The sequence below is a fragment of the Marmota monax genome, unplaced genomic scaffold, assembly GCF_021218885.2.
Source record: "Marmota monax isolate L192 unplaced genomic scaffold, Marmota_monax_Labrador192_F-V1.1 WCK01_AAM20220418_F8-fsc00425, whole genome shotgun sequence".
In the NCBI taxonomy this organism is placed as follows: Eukaryota; Metazoa; Chordata; class Mammalia; order Rodentia; family Sciuridae; genus Marmota; species Marmota monax.
The window spans coordinates 1-14,812 of NW_026695206.1; positions in this window are offsets into that span (position 1 = coordinate 1).

Below are 14,812 nucleotides of genomic sequence, written 5' to 3' on the forward strand. Positions count from 1 at the left end.
TGGGTCTTGAGCGTCCCCCAAGGCCCAGCCCATATGTTGGAGGCTTGGTCTCCAGTTTGGTGCTTTTGGAGGGTGGAGACTTGCAGAGGTGAGGCCCGGGGGGATCCTCAGCTCCTGGGGGGTGCCCGAGGGGATGGGCCCTGGTCTGCCTTCTCAATTCCTCGTCACAGGGCCATGTGCCCCTGCTGCTCCACCACAGGTCCCAGGGCAGCCCAGGACCCTGGACTGGGACCTCCGAAATATGAGCCAAACGGAACCTTCTCCCTTCATCAGCCGCTGCCTTGGTGTTTGCCATGGTGGGGAGCTGACCGTCCACCCCGCTGGGCTGCAAAGGAGATGCTGGCCAGCCGTATGCTTCACAGGCTGCAGCACGCAAACCCGCCTTAGGACTCTGTGGAGTCTGCTCTTCTCTCTGCAGCTGCCTCTGGTGAGAACTCTCTTTCTGCTTCTGCTCCTTGAAGCTGTGCTCCCCTGGGGCAGCACCTCTCCAGGGCTGGCTCTCCTCGAGCTCCAGCGTCTGGGCTTGACGCACTGTGCTGAGCTGTCTCCTGACTGGCCCACGGGCCCCACGAGGGCAGGAGCGCTGCTTCCTCCGTGGTGCGGCTGTGTGCTGCAGAGCGTGCTCTCAGGGTAGGCTGGATGAAGGGTTCGCTCTTACGCATGTTCACATTTTCAAGGAGAATGATCAGCGGGGCTGGAAGACGTGGCACTCGGCCATGCTCAGTGCTTTGCTCCTAGCTTTGTGCTGTTTTAGTTAAGGGACGAGGGAACCACTGGATCCTAAAGAGAAGCTGGGGTTCACACAAGGCGGTAACAGAATTCTGCAGAGGGAATCCAGGATCCCTGCCTTGATTAGCTGCTTGGGTGGTGCCGGGCTGGCCCATAGCCCACGGGTGTCAGAGTGGGACTCCTTCCAGGGGACAGGCACCTTTGCGGTCAGACCTGTGGCACACGGGATTTGCCACCAGGCCCTGGCTGAGACAAGACCTCCACCTCCAGTTTCTTCCCCTCGGGCCTCAGGTGGCCTTCAGGAGGAGGTGTGGTCAGGAGCTGTCCAGTGCCGCAGGGCCACACAGAGCATCCAGAGCAGCTGGGATGGCCGGTCCCACACGGTTGTTCAGAACTCACTGCCCCCTGCGACTCCCAATGAGAGCCCTTGAAGTCTCTGGACCACTCTACTTCCACGGCGGATAGGTGGGACAGCCTCCCGGTCTGGTCAGGACCTTGGCTGTGCAGGGAGGAGGAGATGTTGCCGACACCTCAGGAGGAACCCACTGCGACTGGACTGCTCCCGGCTCTCCCCCAATTCAGTTCTCCAGCTCAGGTGGATAAATAGCACATGCTGTCTGATTCTGACCTGCAAATAACAAGTTGTCATCTGTGGATTCTTTCCTAAATGAGATGATTAGCGTGCTCGGTGTCTTTAGTAGAGGAGGGAGGTAGGATACTTGTGGACTCTTATTTTGCCATCCCTAAATATGCTGACATTTGACCACCATGCTCAGTGCTCCGAACACGTGGCCGTCGGAGACCTGAGGTGTGGGAGCTTTGCCGGCACAGAGACATTTAGGACTGACATTCAGAACTCAGGCTCCCAGAGGCCTGGCCGCAGACAGGGACGGCAAGGGGAAGAAAAGGGAGGCCGTCCAGGGTGAGCTGTGACGGAAGAGGTTCTCACTTCCCCTCAGCCTGCTGGTGGGCAGCTGGTCTTCAGAGGCCCTTCTCCTGCTCTCTGGCTCCAGGATGACCCTGGAGCTCAGGGCAGCTGCGGCTTCCTCTGAGGACCAGCTCCCCACATAAGGGCCACCGTCACCGGTCAGCCACAGGTACTTGAGCAGCTCCCTTTGCTCCACATCCAGAGCAAAGCCGGGAGGTCCTGGTGGGCAGCACCCTGCCTCTGCCTCTGCAGGGCACCCCAGCTTGTTTTCTATTAATGTGTCTAGTTCTCAGGAAACTTCCACAGGATGTGGAACTGCTGCCTTCTAGTGGACCCCTCGGTGGAAGAGCTTACTCGACAGGCCAAAGTCCAGCCTGATTTTTGTGCGTTGATGAGCTTCCGTTCCCTGCAGTGCCGTGGGCCTGCCTGGACGTGGCTGCTGCTTCTCCTGGGTGCACAGGGCTCCTGCTCCTCACGCCCGCCTGCCCCGCGGCTGGGCACCACCCCAGGGCCTGGATGAGAGCGCGGGGTGCGCTGCAGCCCTCGGCTGCCTTACCCTGGAACTCAGGGTCTCTCTGCCCCTCCTCCTGGCTCCATCTGGCTGCTTCCTGCCCTGATGAATTTTTACTTTGTTTTTGTCATTTTTCTGGAAACTACAAAATTTACATAAATAGTTTTCTTAATACTTATTATTTTCTGTATGTTCCCTGTGAATTTTTGACTACGTTATTGTAAAATAATGTATCCTTTCTGTGTCAAACGAGTGAATTTCAAAAATGTCCGAACATTACGGGCGTTTCTAGGGGAAAAGTGAGCGTCCACCTTCCCCCAAGACTGCCTGCTTGTCCCTAAGGACCAGCACCATTAACGGTTTCTCGCATCTTCTTCCAGAAGTTATGTCCCTATGCTTTCTTCACTTGGGTGTGCACACACGTGCACCACGGCCTGTGTCCAGGCAGGAACCTGTTTGCAGCCGGCCCAGGTCAGCCTGACTCCCGCCTCCCGGGCTGCTCCATGAAGCTGCCGCCTCAGGCCCGGGCACTGAAGGCCCCTGTCCACCCAGCCCTGCCTCCGTTCTCTTGCCTCTTGGGTGGTCAGTGTGGCCCCATCTCGTTATTTCTTCTTCCGAATTGCTTGCTGTGTACTTGGCTTTTGCTATTGAATGTCAAAAGCCAAAAAATCCGGATGTTCTCCTGTAGATCCTAACGGTAGGAGCCGTTAGTGATTCCCATGCTCACCGGATGCCAACGGGGATCTCCCTGTCCTTGCACCATTTTTCCTGAGGCCTAAAGATGAGAATATCAGACCAGGAAGTACGTGCACCTTCTCAGGCAGACACAAAGGCCTTCTTCCCAGCCGCCAAACCCGCCCTCCCCCAACAGGAGGCTGGGAATCCCGGAGAAGGTACTGAGGAAGGCATGTGGAGTGGCAGGAAGGCTGTGATCTTCCCGGCCCCTCCTGGGCTGGCTACTGTCACCAGGGTCAGGGCGGGAGGACTCAGAGCCAGGGGGGAGGGGGCGCCATGAGTGAGTCCTGGCTTCTCCCTCCAGGCAAGGAAAGGGCCATGGCACCACCAGAGGCCTGGGAGAGCCTGAAAGGCGCCCTGGAGCCCCCGGCCAGGGCTGCAGGGAGAAATGTGAACAAAGGCTGGTGCCTGGCCCTCAGAAGACCCCCGAGAGGTGAGGGGGGCCTGGTGCTGCCCAGAGGGTGAGGGTGCAGAAGGGCCACGCTGGACCTGGGTGGGAGCCCTTAGAAGTCAGGGCTGCAGGTCCACAGAGGACGGGTGTGCAGTGACCTCACCTCTGTTCCCACAGGGACCTCCCCCCCCTCCCCTGAAGGCCTCCTGGCCCGGGTCTGAGCACAGGATGGACAGGTGGGCCTTCTGAAGTCTATGTAGAATAAAGGCTTGAGCTGGGCTCGCCCGGACTTTGCACTAATGACATAAGATTTATTTTTATGACAGAAGTGGCCAGCAGGCTAGGGACTGACTAACCAGGTCACCCTGGGAGGACAAGGGCTTCGCTGGCCTATAGGCAGCGATGACAGTGGCTTCTACCACACTGGGGGAACCCATCTCCTGTATGGATTTCCTCTCTCTCCATCTGCCTGAGCAAGTATCCAATTTGCACTTTTACTTAATAATAATACATTTTGGGTGAATTTCTATTAGCAACACCATAGCACAACATCTTTATTGTATGGTATTTCCAAGAAGATCCACATTATGAATTTTCATGAGGCACTTCATAGGTCCTCGACTGGAAGGACCTTTGTCTTCAGGTTTGCACAGTGCACACTCCTCTCTTATCGAGCACATACGTGACTCACGGCAGGACAGCTGACTGGACGCTGTTTCAAAGAGGGAAGGGCCTGGGCACTTAAAAGTGTGATAGATGTGGCGAATTACTTTTGAGAAATACCAACAACAGTGCCTATGAATGCCTGTCTTCAGCCTTCTCTTCCATGTTGGATAGTATCCAACAGTTTGATCTTTGTGGAGCTCAAGGAAAAATGTAGCATCCTGGTGTTTTGACTTTCACTTCTCTGAATAAAGTTTATCATATTTTCAGGTACAAGGAAATGTTTTATGTCTTATCATTTGGGTAGCACAAAACTACCTACGGCTTATAAAAATGAAATCGTTAACTAGGTGCAGGGTGCACACCTGTAGTGCAGGCTACCAGCTACTCGGGGAGGCTGAGGCAGGAGGATCACAGGTTCAAGGCCAGCCTGGGCAACTTAGTGAGAGTCTGTCTCAAGATAAAACTGTAACATCGGGCTGGGGTGCAGCCTGGTGCTAAGCCTTGCCTGGCAGGTGGGAAGCCCTGGGTTAAATCCCTGGTTCTGAAGACCAGGGAGAACTGCAGGTGAGACCACAGCTAGGACCCACAGCCTGGTCCATCTGCTGACCCTCCACGAGTCCACAGTGGCCACCGCCACTCTCTCTTCTGGTGTCTGCCTCCTCGTTTCCAAAGGCTCCATGCCGTCTCCTCGTGCAGGGGGACGCCTCTGCTCTCTTCTTGTACTGGGCGAAGTTTTACCTTTGACGCTCTCTTCTAAGTCAGGGTGTGATGCACTGCAGCTAGTGGACTGATCTGGGGCTTCCTTCCTGTCTGCTGATGTAAGGCAGAGCTGAGGGGACTGGTTTTAAATCTCTGTTCTTTCCTGAACACACACTCCCTGCTACAATCCCCCGACGATCACAGGGCACGTGCTCCGTGCTGTAGACCCCCTACCGCCACTGCCTCTGCCGTACCCTACAAATCCCCACATATTTCCATTTAGTCTCAAATAGTTTAAAATTCCCTTCGAGATTTCTTCTTTGACCCCCGTGCTGTTGAGATGTGTGTTGCTTAATTTCTAACTATTTGGGGATTTTCCGTGCATCATCCTGTTGCTGGTTTCTGGTCTAGATCCGCTGTGTTGGGGCGGTGTGCTGTATCACCTGTTTTCAGTCTGCTGGGGCAAAGGTGTGTTCTGACAGGAGCAGTCTGTCTCAGTGAAGGGCCCGGTGAGCCTGGAGAAACGGCCTGTGTGCTGTCGGTGCAGCACCGTCCACGGCAGTTAGATGGGGCTGGTCGGGTGCAGGCTCCAGGTTCCCTTCCCAGTCCTCTGCCTGCTGGACCCGTCAGTCACGACCACTGCAGCTCTAGCTGGGACAGCAGGCTCACCAGCTTCTCCTTCAAGTGCACCGGGCTGGGCCACCCTCATGTAGATGCTCTGTTGTTGGAAGCAACATGAAAGTCTGCTGAGTCTTCCTGGAGCCCACCCGCTGCCCCTGTGGGAGCCCCTGCCCAGCTCTGGACACCTTCCTTCTCCCAGGTGCCGCCTGGTTGGAGATGCATGAGGATACTGCAGCTGCCCTTGGACGGTGCCTTCTGTCCTGTCCTTGGACACACCGACTCCCTCACCTGACACCCACCCTGCAGTGGGGCTGCTGGATCGTAGGGTGCTGGTCTTCAATTCTGTGAGGACCCTCGTGGTTTCCGTAACACCTGTGCTACTGCACATTCCCACCCACGGGTGCAAAGCTCCACTTGTCCCCACAGACTTGCAGGCACTCACTATCCTCCATGACGGTCATTCTTACTGGGATGAGGCGAGATGGCACCATGGTTTTGATCTGCATTTCCCAGGGGTCAGTGAGGCTGACCTTTTCTTTCCCGTATTCCTGATGACCATGCTGAGAAGTCTATCTTTAGGTCCACTGCCGTTTCCAGGGTTTGGGGTTTGTGATGGAGTTTTTGAACGGCTGTGGCTGCTGGGCCTCTGTCCCTCCGTGGACGTAGAGAGCAGTGTCTCCCCTGCTCTGTGGGATTCTCCGTGGCTGTAGAGGCTTTCAGCTCCGTGTGGTCCCAGGGGTTCACTTTCGCTTCTTTTCCTACACTTTTGAGTCCTTCTTTAAAAACACTCCTCGCTCACTCTGGAGTCCCAGGCTTGACCGCGTTCCCCTCTGACAGCCTCTGGAAGCCCAGGCTCCCCTGCTTCTCGCCAACCCTGATGGGAGAGAGCGGTCTGTTCACTCTTCTGTGCTTGCACATCCACTTTCCCAGCACCGTGTCCTCCTGGAGGCCGGGAGCTGTGGGCTTCTCCCGGCTTGGCCAGCTCCTGCCGGTGCGAGCGCTCTGCCCCCGGCAGGGAGGTGTGTGGGGAAGCCAGTGCCGGGTGCTCCTGCCTGGCTCTTCTGCGCAGGGGCTTTAATGGTTCGTGGGAGTCTTGTACCTCACCTTGGTCAGGAGCTTTGCTGGAATGGCTTTCCTCTGTCCTCTGGACATGGAATGTGCTTGAGGGCGACCTGTCTGCCTGTCCATCTTGATGCCCACTCTCACGCTGCGGCTTTCTCCAGGTACCTGGGGAGGCGGCGGCCTGTTGTGGGGCAGGCGCACTGTGCTGGCAGGACTTCTGCCCTCACAGAGTTGGTCCACACAGGGACATGGCTTTGGGGTAACTGGGCCTCTGTTTGGAGCATGGGTGTGAAACATGTCATGTCCATCAGCCGCTCTGCCTCCCGAGGCTCGCCACACCGAGCCCTCTGCAAACCAGGCCCATCCAGGAGGGTGGAGGCTGTCAGGAGGGGCAGCACAGCCTGCTGGGCTGTCCACACGGCCCGATGTCTTGACCCTGCCAGGTCCAGGCCTGCAGGCCTCACCTTCACATGCCAGCGCCGTGGCTCCAGGATCACGTGGTGTCCGTCACAGGAACGGCAGATCTCGTCTTACCGGGCACCTCGGAGCTGAGCTGGGTCTCGGCCAGCCAGGCCGTTCTGCAGAAGGAGGTGGCCACCCCCTGTGGGGTCCTGGCGGGTCCCCAGCTCCTGGAAGTCTGCCTGTGGATCTCCACTCAGGGCTTTCCCTCCTTGGGGTAGTAGTGAGCTGGTCCGTGGCCCTCTGGGTGGGCCGTGTGTTCCTGGGCACTGGTTGGCCACCTGGTGCCCTGCACAGACTGCTCCCGCTCTGTGCCTGCTGGGGTCAGGCCCTAGGAGTGCTGGCAGCCGCACGGTTCCATGAAGTGGAAGGAAGGCACATGGCCATTTCCCCACGTCCACAGGGCCCCGGGTGTCACGTCGCTGTTTGAAGCCGAGGCTGCCAGGGGTGGGGCACTGGCCTTGTCCTGGACAGTGTCAAAGTGCCTCAGAGGGGGGACTCTCTGGCACTTCAGAGAGCTAGAAGGACCCCAATCTTCCTGGTCACCCACCTCCGAGGATGACTGCCCCGCCTGGCTCAGCAGCCCCTGCAGCCTCACGTCGGCCACACACCTGCAGGATGACCGTGGGTGGTGTGGCCAAACCGCCAGGGCCAGGGCGGGGAGCAGTGGGGCGGCCTCCCTTCTCCTCTGGCCGGCTGAGGGCAGTGCTCAAGGGTGCATGCTGGTGTGCTGCATAACATGTGAGGCGTGTGTGTATGCAGTGTGTGTGCATATGTGTGACGTGTACACGTGTATGTGTGGCTGTGGGGTCTGGGTATGTGGGCAGTGTGGGTGTGGGTGTGAGTGTATGTATGTGTGTGCAGTGTGTGTGTGTGTGTGTGTGGTACGTATGTGTATATATGTGCATATGTGTGGGGTTGGTGGGTGGGGGTGTGAGTGTGGTGTGGATGTGCATGAGGTGTATGTGTAAGTGTGTGTGCTGTGAGTGCATGTGCGTGAGGTGTGCACATGTGTATACGTGCATAGGGGTGCCGGGCATATGTGTGTGCACTGTGGGTGTCTGTGTGGGACTGAGTGTAAGGCACGAGGAGCATGTTGATGTACGCGTGCAGAGTCCTCCTGAGCCTCAGTGGCTGTGGTCAGTGACCCACAGACTCAGGCAGTGTTTTCTGCACAGATCACACAGGCAAGCTCGGTGGGAATGGAATGGGACTCGTGACCCCAGGACTTTTGCAGATTCTGCGTGGGGCACTGGTGTCTGCAACCCCTCAGGTGTGCACAAGTGCTTCATCAGTGCTATCTCAGAAGAGGCCACTTGTCCCCAGACTCTCATGTTCCCACTGCTGCAAGAACACAGGTCCTCCCAGTCTGGGGACTGGTGCTGGATGATGTCCTCTCTGGACACATCTGTCCAGCTGAGCAAGTGTGAGCTGAGGAGGAGCCACTGAGATACCTGGTGCCCAGGGCACATTCAAGGAGTCGAGTCAAACTCTGGTGGCCAGCTGACCCCTCAGTATGTTGTCAACTTTACGATTTATGTATGATAAATAGAAAATCTGTGATTGTGCACACTCGTGGGGTACCAGGTGAAGCTGCGATTTCTGCATTCAACGTGGGCAAGTCAGATCAAGCTGACTGGCATGTCCGTCACCTGACATGGTCACTTCTTGCTGTGGACAGTGGTGTCGGTTCTCAGAGCAATGGGAAGACACCACTGTGTGGCTCCAGGGCGGGCCTGCAGCATCCGCCCTGCTCCCCTGGTCGTCCCTCCTGTCTCTGCTGAGGCTCCGCGGCCACGGACCCTCTTTCACTGTGTGGTTTGCTGCTTTGGATCCCACACCCCTGGTCTTTGGCCGGCACATTTTCTCCAGTCCCACCCATGTTTACTGAGACAGCAGAACCTCCTTCTGGAGGCTGCGTGGAGCGGTGGCCGAGGGGCCAGGCCTCCCTCTCCCAGGTTTCCAGCTGCAGTGGACGCTCACGTGGACCCCTAACTCAGCCGCTCCTATGTGGCCTGGGGCCGGGCCTCTCTGACCGAGTCAGAGGGTTTCATTTTGTTAAGCAAACTGAACAGGACCTCGATCAAGGCCATCCACCGACTTCAGCCAAGTCTCCCCGTTAGTCACCGTGTTGAAGATCCCGCAGGCGGAACCGCTCACGCTGGCCCGGCCGCCACTGTGGCCATCCTGCCCACCTCGCTCCTTCTGGAGAAGTAACGTTCTCCTTGGCTCACCGACAGCAGGAAGCCCAGTTATGGAATGTCTCCCCCTTCAGGAAAGGTGCTGCTTGAGCTGCCCCGACTGGACGCCAGGAAGCAGTGGACTTCTCAGGCTCTGGAGTGAGCAGACACGCGGGCCTCCTGGGGACTCCTGGGAGGTGCTTCCCTGGCCAGGTCTTCGCATGGCCACCTCCTCCTGGCTCACAGTTCTGTTCTCAGCCGTAGCCTCAGGACTCCGTGACGTTCCCTGAGGGAAAGCGTAGCCATGCGTACAAGTTTGCCCGTCCCTGATTCTGTTCCTTCCTCCCTCGTCTGGAATTCTTAGGACCCATTTCCATGACGTTCCTCAGATTAAAAGTCACGTAAAAAAACAGGATAGTTCTGTGGGTACCTGTGTTGACTTTCCAGACGAGTCTCTGCTCTGTCCTCACCGTGACATGACTGGCCTTGACTTCGGTCACTGGCCCTGGGGCAAGGTGAAGGAGTGGGACATAGCGGCCCTAGCGTTCTGTCTGAGGTCTGCCCAGGGGAAGGCGGGGAAGACGGAGGCGGGCAGCTGCTCGTCAGGCAGGGAGGGAGGCTCTGGCTCTGTTGACCAGGGGACCCCCAAGACGTGTTGGGATTCCGGTGCTCACATCTCAGTCCACCCAATATCTCCATTTGAATGACCAGGCTGTTATTCTTTCCCAATCAATCTCTGGGATTCTCCAGAAAGATGTTTTTAGGATTTTACTTTTTAAATGTGTTTTAATTGGTGTATGGATCAGTGCGCAGCGTGTTGTTTTGACAGATATGCACTAAGGAAGGGCACAACGTTTGGTCTTCCCCAGGGAGGGACAGACACACACACAGACCCCAGAGTCACAGCTGCCGGGTAAAGGACTTCGTGTCCGGGAGCCAGTCAGCAAGACCAGAGCAGCAGAGTGTTCCCTCCAGTGAGAACGCAGACTCTGGAGCTCCGGAGGACCATGAAGAACCAAGGAAGCACAGCACCATCCAAGGAGCAAAGCCAAGGTTCACACTCCACCAGAGAGATGGACGTCTGTGGATGACCAGAGAAAGAATCCAAAGTGTCCCCTTAGCTCCGTGAACTACGACAGAACACAGGTAGCCCTGACACGAAACCTTGGACACGAGTATGAGAAGAAAATGATTTTTTTAACAAAGAGATATAAACCATGAGAAAGGACCAAACAAATTCTGGAGCAAACTGAACATGAACAATATTGTCATATAAGGATAAAGAGGCTGTGACAATCACAAACACACAGCCAACGTCACAGCACTCACGTGTGAAACCGAGGTTGCAGACCTGGAGGGAGGAGCACACAGCCTCACAGTGAGGGAGGAGACCTAACGCCTCACTGTGAAGCCTCCGGGGGCCATCTAGACAGAATCAACAGGAACAGTGGTCTTGAGCCACCCTACGCACCTAGCAGGACCGTGAAGTGGGTCCACCCACGGCAGCCAGCAGCAATCTCTGCTCAAGGGCACAGCGTGTGTTGGCCACAGAACGACTCTTAACAAACTTAAGATGGAAGTGAAATCCAGTATCTTTTCTACCCCAGGTGGGATGAAACTTGATATTAATAACAGGAAGAATCCCCAAAACTTCAGATACGTGGAAACTAGATAACACACACCCGAACAGCCAGGAGGTCAAAGAAGAAATCAAAAGGAAAATTAAAACTCTCTTAAGACAGATGGCAACGGACAAAGCATGCCAGCCTCGGCCACGCAGCGGAGGAGCTCCGAGAAGGCAGTTCAGAAGGTTCACACCTGCACGGAGCCAGGGCAGACCCACCCCAGCCCGACGCCACTCAGCCCCAGGTTGGCATGGACAGACCACAGACAGAGGGTGAGGCTCCCGGGGCAGGAGGGGCTGCCGCGGCCCATGCAGCTGAAGGCCACGAGGATGGGTCCTGGAGACGCCCCCGCCCCCGTCCCAGTGGCACGTGGTATCCTTTAATACATAGGATATTTGTATTTTTGTGCTAGTTTAAAAGCAAATTTAATTTTAAAAACCTCAGCAGACATTTAAGATCAACAAAATCGTCAGACATCCAGGTGGACTGACAGGGAAAGGGGCGAACCAGCGGCCAGGCGGCTGACAGGGCCCGGGGGCCAGGGGTAGGTCCCGGTGACCCTGTGCGACCAGGAGGCACTGCAGAGGGAGACACCCAGGCCCCGCAGACTCCCCCGAGTTCTGCGGGTGGGTGAGAGGACCAAGATGCTAAGGGGGACACTGCTGACCCCTTTCAGGAGGCTCTTGTCACCTGGGCACCAAAGCCACACAAGGACACCACAGGAAACCCTGCAAGGGAACGCGGCGGCCCTGAGGACACGGGGGCGCTGACAGGAGGCGCTCACCCCAGACCAGGGCTCAGGGTGCTACGGCGACCAGCCACCGCGAGCCACGGGACGCCGGACTCCGGACACCGTGCGCACGCTGTCCCAGGAAGACTCCCACCCCGGGACAGGAGCCACTGTGCCACGAAGTAGCATGACCCAACGCTTGGGGACACACGCACGGACCCCAGGGGGACACACCCATGCTGACCCCACACTTGAGGACATACCTGTGCCAACCCCACGGTGACATACCCACGCCGACCCCTCAGGGATGCACCCATCCGATCCCACGCTTGGGACCTCATGCTCAATGGTGGGACCCCGAAGGCTCCCCCATGGGTCAGGGCAGCACAGGACGCCCACGCACACCACTTGTCCTCCACACAGTCCCCGAGTCCCGCCCGCGGGTTGGGTAAGAGGCGACAGAGTCGCCAGACTGGAGGGGAAGTCAAGCCGCTGCTGTGGGCTGAAGACAAGGCCCACACGTGGCTGCCCCTGGTTCCCCCACTAACGTCTAGACTACGAGGGCAGTGAAGCCGCAGAGCACAAGATCCGCACCAGTGCCATCATGTTCCGAAACACTGATGACCACCACCCCAGGGAAGTGAGGAAGATCATCCCATTCGTCAGGCAAAAAAGAAAGAAGACAGGTGGGGTTTGTGTAGGTCAGCAGTTACCCGTGACCAAGGGTAGCCCAGATGAGGAAAGGTCGATTTTGGTTCCTGGTTTCAGAGGTCCACCTGTGGTCAGCCAACTCCACTGCTCTGGGCCCAGGTGAAAGGACATCAGGGTGAAGGTCGTGGTGGAGCATCGCTGCTCAGCTGTGACAGCCAGGAAGAGAGGGTGAGAAGCCTGGGGAGGACCTCTGACTCCCAGGACACACCCCAGGGGCCACCTTCTCCAAGCACACCACCTGTCCACCGTCACCATGCACCACAGAGCCCTTCCACCTCGTCAGTCCACCGATTAGGCTGAAGCTGTCAACATCTCGCCTCTGAACGCGCGCTCCTGCGTCATCCCACACCAGAGCTTTGGGGACACCCCATAGTAGGATCAAAGTTGATCAAAGAGGTGAAGGACCTGAACACTGAAGTCATAAAACATCAGTGATGGGGACAAAAGAGACACTGGCAAGTGCAAGACTCTTACATCCACGCGCTGGAGGGTGCAATTTTGTTAAAATACTCACACTAACAATCTACAGATTCAACGCAATCCCCTCCAAACAGAAAAACTACCCTAAAGTTTAGCATGGGCTCCGAAGTCTGAGCCTTTAGGCACGAAGGAGAAGTTGGATTGTACTTGCTGACTGCCAGCTACCTTGTGAGGTCCAGGACACAGAACGGCGAGGTCCTGGCACCAACAGGCACAGAGACCCGGGTGAGCCCATGCCTACTCTGCTGATCTTCAACCGCAGCCCGGAGGACACACCACGGTCATCGCAGGAGAAACTGGGAACCACAGGAGGAAGGAGGTGCCTCCCATCTGCACCCTGCACACAGATCCACCCAACCTGGGCTGAGGCAGAGCGTGGGGCAGGCAGAGGGTGAGGGAGGGAGGTGGACATGACCAACGAGACGTTTCTGTGGGCAGAGCCACAGTGAAACTCGCCGTCTGTTCAGTTGACAGACGTGATGGCGATTACAAGGAGAAAGTGGCCCGAAGCCACAAACTACCAGAAGCAGCCCGGGGAGATGCCCACCGCAGCTTTGGAGGTGGTGCCGAGAATGAAGGCAACCCGGGAGAGTCCTTCAGGGTGGCCTCAGACCAGAGAGCGTCCGCACAGCCAGGGAAGCCCAGCGGTAGAAGGCAGCCGGAAGCCTGGTAGGAATGGAGGGCCACGCGTCCAGGAGGGGCACAGCCCACGTGGGTAAGGGAGTCCTAGAGCTGCGTGGAAGGCCCAGCACCGACGTGGAGCCTGCTGAAGCACATCAGATGCTTCTCCAAAGAAGCCACACGGGAGGCACTCGGCTCCCCACAAGGACCCAGAGGACCAGCCAGGACCTCTGAGAGGGGGCCCCATCTGTGCCAGAGCCATCTCGAGGTGGGTGAGGTCGGGCAGAGACTGGGTGGGGACTGAAGTGGCGCCACTGGGGCCGGAGACCACGGGGAGGTGCCTGGAAGCCTGGCAGTAGCGCCCTCCCGGGATCCCGCAGTCCTGCTTCCGGTCGCGGGCAGAGGCCCGAGAGGAAAACCCAGAGAATCCCAGCGTCCAGATCTGCAGTGTCACGTATGTGGGTGGGACTTGGACACAGCCTGGGGTTTCGAGGCAGATGAGGTGGAGCCCGGGCCGGGCACACGTGTGATGGGACGTGGTGCCTGCACCCGCAGGAGACGCTGCCCAGCAGGGGCCAGGGGTGGTTGGGGGGTCACGGGGAGGGAGTGATGACAGGGCACTGAGTTTCAGTCATGCAGAAAGCAAAGCCAAAAGTCCTGGAGCCTGTCACACGGCCAGAGCCCGAGGCCGGCCACGCTGAGTACTTGGAACTGCCACCTGGTGGTCTCATATCGAGTGTTCTTACCACCAAGGGGGACTGGCGGGGGGAATAGAGGGTGCAGGGTGTGCTCGGTGCGATGGGTGCTGGGGTCCTGATGTGGCTTTCCCGGGTGCTCTCCTCTCCTCTCCTCTCCCCAGGCCTGTGGAGTCGGCAGGTGGAGGTGTGCGGCTTCCCACCTGCCGACCCTGTCTCCGTGACGTGGTTTCCACAGCTGGGAAGGCCCGCCCGTCCAGGGCGTTCTCCAGGGACACTTTCCCCACCCTGTGGGGGAGGCTGGTTGTGAGGGGCACCTGTGGTGGCTCGAGCCCAGGGTGAGAGGCCCCCTGGGCAGCATGGCCAGACCCCACGTCACAAAAGGAGAGTGTGCAGGGAGTGGGGAGCGGGGCCCAGAGCTGCGGCTGGATGCTGTGCTGCTGGGGCCGCACCGCTGTGGCCTCCTCCTCGGCCAGCCCCTCCCCTGGCTCTCGCAGGGCTGCTGCTTGCTCAGGCTGCCAGAGCAGGGGTCTCCTGGACTGCCGGGAGCCTGCCCGCCTGCTGCCTCCAGGGGCACCTGGAGCAAGGGACAGTTAGGGGAGCGTGGACAGTTCTTCCCTCCCCTGCAGGGGCTACAGCCACCCACCGGCCCAGGGTGCCCGTGAAGTGCCCGCACTGAGGAGCAGCTGTGTGCCAGCCTGTGTGTCCTCCCTGGGCCTGGCACTGAGCCACTGCTCTGGGGCTGGGTCCTAACTACTTCTGGTTTGACTGGGGTTGTCTTTTCCACCTTCCTGTTACTCTGTGGCTCGGCGGGGGCATGGCGTGTGGTGCCCGCCTGGCCAGCACGCCCTCTTCACCGGGCACGGGCTGGAGATCTTCGGGTCTCCCTCCTCCGAGAACGGTAATACAACAGGAGGCGACGTGCTGCTTGTGGAAGTAGAAGACTCCTCTGTGTGTCCCTGGGGCTCA